This window comes from Apis laboriosa, unplaced genomic scaffold (assembly GCF_014066325.1).
Source record: "Apis laboriosa isolate Shangri-la unplaced genomic scaffold, ASM1406632v1 scaffold40_cov151, whole genome shotgun sequence".
Classification (NCBI taxonomy): Eukaryota; Metazoa; Arthropoda; class Insecta; order Hymenoptera; family Apidae; genus Apis; species Apis laboriosa.
In genome coordinates, this window is record NW_025223180.1 from 669,966 (window position 1) to 675,965 (window position 6,000).

Consider the following 6,000-nt stretch of genomic DNA (forward strand, 5'->3'; position numbering starts at 1 on the left):
AACGGCGCGAGAAACTTCTCGGAAAGTTAACCAGAGAGAGAGTGAGAGAGAGAAAGAGAGAGAAAGCGAACGTGACAAAACAATGGGTGCCCGATTTCTTGTCCGATACCTTTACGAACAAACGGATCGATTCCTTTTCTTTTCCACCTTTCGTTTCCAGAGTTTTCAAATCCTTTTCCTTCCATTCCTCCCTCGTCGATTTTCACGCGTCGCGACGATGGCGAAGAGCGGTGGACGACGAGTCGGCGCGGTAAAAAAGGCGCAGAGAAAATACGTGCGAAGCTGGAGCACGGCGAAATCGGTCGGTCGATCGGTCGGTCGGTTTCTCAAACGCATCCCTCTTATCTGATCTGCGGTCCAGAGGCATAGACATATAATACGGAACACCGGCGATCGCGTTGTCAAAGTCTATCTCCGGGGCCTGGTCCCCCGTGGCGAATTCGGCCATTGTTGCCCCGCTCGGGTCTACCTTCTCAGAAGAAACGCCGATCGACCCGCTATAACTTATTAATATGTGGAAGAAAGTTTCATCCTCGTAGGCAAATCCGACCGTGCAGGGGCGTTAGAGAGCGTGTCGTTTATCCGCGCTCCCGTGGGAACGTGGCTCGCCGCGGAAGGCGATGAGAGAAGTGGATGGAACGCGACTGAAAGATGCGAGCGCGGCCGCTCGCATTGTGCGGTATTCTCGACAGGTGCGGATCCACCTTCCTGGAAATTTCTTGCGCGCCCAGAAAGAATTCCGCGAGAAAACTCGACGTCTCTTTCCAAATCACTTTTATATACGCGATCAATCGCACGTATCGAAAAAAAGAACATTCTGATAATTAATTAATATCATCATTTTCGCCATCCTTTTTGTTAACCTCCTCGTGTTAACGCGCTCGAATACGTATCCGTTTCAAAAATTTTCAAAATTCTTTTCTTTTCCATTTTTTAATCGATCATAAAAGCGTGTACGTGACAAGACTACTTACTTGGTAAGTACAGTACAGATATAAAATGGTTTTTCCCTATTACTATATAAACTATTTATTTATTTATCCTTGCACGTGTTCCGGGAAAATGATGAGTTAACACCTTCCGCAAAATTCGTTCTTTTAAGAAACTCTCTATTTAAAACAAACTTTTCCGTGTATATTTATATTAGGATCTACCGATTCCCTTTAATTATGATCTTTCACTTTGTTTTTCCTTCGCGCGAAACGGAAGGTAAATCGGAAAAGAAATACGGAATCGTGTATTTCACCTGTTAGAGGACTGGATCCGAGCGGTACGTAATGGGTTCCACGAACAGACATGCCAGGTGATACCTTGCGAAAATGTGTAGTACATCCCGCACGTTTACGTGTCGTATAGACGATGTCGGGTTAAGACATCGTCCGGTAGCTAGACAGGTTGACAGGGGCTGAACCAATTACGCTGAATATTATCCCACCGACGATTTCCACTCCCCTGCAATCACCGTGATTAGTGTTTCGCCGACGCTCGTTTACAGCCGTCTCGTAACCACTAGCTAATTTGTAAACTCCGCCATATATATATATATATATATATATATATATATATATATATAAAATATGCACATATATCTATATATATGTATATAGATATATAGTATATAGATAGGTATAGGCTGTAACTTACATAATTAGATAGGATCGTTCGGGCGGATACGGGAGAATTGTTGTTACTCCTGAGTGCAGTCAATACGAAGCGTAACTGTATCCCTGATACGCGTCGTCGTTCTTACTCATAGATTTAAACCTTGGATAAAAAGGCTGGATCATCGAGCCCATATATATATATATATTAACGATGTATTGAAATATCTCTCTGTTTACGTTACGTTATTAATTGTCCGCTCGTGGATCGGGGATTATTTTATTTCTGTTCGAGACGCGACTTATCGATTACCGGTTTTACGTGTATAAGTGAAACAGATCGATTAATCACGCGTGCCTATCTCTAAGATGCGTCGAGTATGCAAAGTTGAACGGTACGTATAAACATGAGAATGAGAATAAGTGTCGCGAATTTCTCTATTATCGCGATATCGTTTTAATAATTTTTAATAATTTTAGAGGGTGTAGAGGAGGGAGACGGACAGAAACTTAGCTGGAAACGGGTAACTACTTATTGTCACCTCTAACGAGGCCGCGACAAAAACTCGAGCTATTCGCAGGTGGGAATGCTGGCAGTTTATGAAAGTATCAATTACCTTCTACGTCCATTACCTTCTCTCTAATGAGAGAAACAGAGGCATGGATTACCGAGTCGCCATAACTGTGACTTCTAGATCCGTTGCGATTTTTTCTTTTTTCTTTTTTTTTTTTCTTTTCATAGATCGGCGTGGACAACGATCCACCAATCGGGTGTTTACAGTCGCCAACTCCCGTAATTCCTTTCCGACCAATCGCCGCGATTCCGTTACGTAAGATTACACTCGGATTGTAAATAACATAAACTCCCATTAACAAATGTTGCGATAATATTGCTATAGTCGAAACGAAACGACGTTCGAAGTCGATTTATCGAATTCATCGCAGCCTTCCTTATCCAAATAAGATTTTACGCATTTACGACTCGTATATGGAATCGTATATAAAATTTGATCGATACGCGATCTCGATAACACGTTTCCTACGTTGAAACTGGATCCTAACCATTAAAGGAAAATTATCAGCTTTCGTTAAACGAGGATTTTTACTCGTAAATACGGGAGTTGGTACGAAGAAAGTATCAAACAATTTTACGGATCGTATGGCTCGCGACGAGTCTAAACTATTACCGTTGCATAAACATCGAACGTAACGATTGGAACGGTTACATTTACGATCTCGTAAATCCACTTGGATCGCGATACGCAGCTTTCTTTACCCGTAATTCCTGATTTGCGACTGCCACCACGCGATCAACCGTGGAGAGTAAGATTCGAAGTGCCAAGTTGAAATCCGTACAAGGTAGGATTCGTGCGGATACCGTATACCAGTGACGTCACCCACTTTTCTGGGGTTTCATTGTTGAAAGAACAGAGGGACACGCGCTAGGCGAGGAGAGGGAAGAAGGAGGAAATAGGCATCGAAGTTGGAACCGGCGGATCCGGTAGGTTCGTGCGGAGGAGTAGGGTAGGTTGGCGCGTAAATACACCTTACCTACGTAACTTTGTTGCCGGAGGAGCAGCATCGATCGATCCTCGATAGTTGGCTATCGGCTATCGTAATTAGCGAACCGCTTCCTCGCCGATACTTCCATTCGTATTCGAATCGATGGAAGGATGGGAGGAAGTACGGATGAGCTGGACAAACTAAAATTTCGCGCGAGTGGGTTTCAGATGACATAAGCAAACCGGTACTACGACTGTTTATTCAATATCGAGATAAATAAGAGTTTAGACCGAAGAATAGTTGTAGTTCTGTTCTCCGTTAAAGTTCTACGGGAACTTTATTTTATGGATCTATTGTAGTAAGACGTCAAACCGTAAAAGATTATCCACCTACAAAAATTGCTAACAACTCGATGAAGATAAATATTATGAGAGCAAATAAAATTAAATACAACTGTAAATAATAAATATACACGTGAAATTGTTAAATCGCCGGTAAAGGGGTATCGTCTAATAAGAGGTGCAAAAAAATTCTTCGAGTTTGAAAAAACTCAAATCTTGTAGGAAAATAACGAGATTCGTTGATTCGACGATTTCCATGGAACGTGTTATCTCGTATTCGAATCTTTCAAATATGCGCGATTCGACGATTTCCTATTTAATATCGTGCCATTTTAAATCCTTAGAAATCCTTAGAAAATCTATTATTATTTGAAACCTCCTCGCTCTTTCCTTCGTTCGAGATCACTCTTTTGGTGATTATTTCGAAGAGATTTTTATCGCGAATCTCCGATCCGGATCGCGGTAGAGACCATGACCATGGTAGCGATGATGTCATCGTGATCGAGGACTTTCTCTTCCGCGAACTTTTGCTACGCGGGCGGTGTCTCGCACCACAGCCAACACGGAGGTGTACAGCGTTTCCATTCATGAATTCAGTCTTTCTTCTTAGGTGGGAATTGTTCGATCTCGAGTGGGAGGTAAAAGCATCGCGGAACGGCGTGCATAAAAGAAACCCGCTTACCAGGGCCAATACGATTTCATCGCAATTCGATATCGGCCGATCGTGAAAGTGTACATTTGTAAATGGGATATCGAGAAAGAAGAAGAAAGCTCGTTTCAACGAGTTTAAAAACTAGTCTACACCGGTTTAAACGGTTTATTGTGTAATCTTACTTGTTTATTTATTTTTTTCTTCTAATCGCAATGCGTCATTTTTCGTGTAACAAATTACAAACCAAAAAGAAAAAAGAAAAATAATAAATCGTATCACGCGAGATAACGCGCATGACACGAATCGAGAATCGGATAAGATTCTCAGGGAGGTAGATTCATCCGATAAGTAAATTTTCGATTTCAACGAGAAGGACGATAAGTTGTCGTTGTAAGAAAAGAAGAAAAAATCATGTTATCATGTATGTAGACTCGATGGTCTTTTCGAACGACTCGAGGGGGAGTTTCATTCCTTCCGATTACCTTCGGATGCCACCGGTATCGGACGTTGTTCCGACGTTCACGATGTCTAATGGTCCATATTAAGTGGCCCGTACCGCGATTATCTACCAGTCAAAACTCGAGCGAGGCACCGATTACGCGGTTGAATTAGGTCGGGAGCGGGTGCAATTAATAACGAAACGACACATCCATTAGCCCTGCTCCCTACGCAGTTTCCTTCTTGCTCGCCATTGATCACGTATGCGTCTCGATAACGCCTATCTAAGTGAATATCGATCGTGACCGAGTGAAAAATGTTCTCGAGACAACGAAACGTCCCCTTTCAAGTTGATAAATTTCATAAATTTGAACGCGTTATTAATCGCGAGGGACAATAATCGAAGATCACGCACGCGAATTAATTCTCATACGATATTTTTTTCGATCGATAGGAGCTCAAAAACACGCTAGAAAGCGCGTGTATGTACAGTTCGATTCGTTGCTCGATAGAACATCCTTACGTCATCCAAGGTTCACACGATGTCACGGTGATGACGTCGGGAACGCGTTGCAATATCGTGTATCCAAATATTTGTTCTCGATCGAATCTTCCGGGAAGAGATTTAACCGCGCGTACGGTCCGCGTTCCCATAATTGGAAGAACACGTCGAACCGGAAATACGATGACACCGCTTATCTTTTTATCAATCGTCTAAGATAGATCGCATCCGGATATTAATATACGCGTAATTGAAAATTTCCGATGACTAAACGTTAAACTAAACATTATTGACGTTAAAACATTACGTTTGCCACGTAATGTTATCCTCCTAAAATCATCGTCATCGTCGTCGATTTTTTGCATCGAGTCGAAACTATCCATATGATGACTCGACTTTCGATCTATTTTCACCGAGACGCGCGCGCCAGACAGTTTTAAATATACACGCCTTCCTATGTTTACGATCGAAAGTATAAATAACACGTTTGCATATAATTTTTGAAACGGCAATTTTTATCGCGACAATGATACTTTGGTTTTCGCGCGGAGAAAGATTGGGAGGCAATATGAATGCAGATTCCACTCGTAGAGTTCCAGTCGTAAGTTTCATATTCAAATTCGTAAGGTTTGGCCCGCGTCAACCTGTCCACCGTGAATTATAGCAGTGACACGAGCGCGGCCGAGCCGGGTAGATTAAATAAGCAGAAAGGTTTTTAGAATACTCGTGTCTTCTTACATCGAGCATCGAACCGTCGTCGTTTCGTTTTGTCATTACGGACGGAGATGTTGCAACGAAATATTCGTATTTTTTTCTCATCCTTCGAGAAAGATGTATGGCTTTCAACGGATGAATCAACGCAATAAAAATGTTGTAAAGAGCTGGAAAGCAAAAATTATCAGATTTCGCAACGCAGATACGATTATTCGAGAAATTCCTGCACGGAAATTTTTATCACTCGGA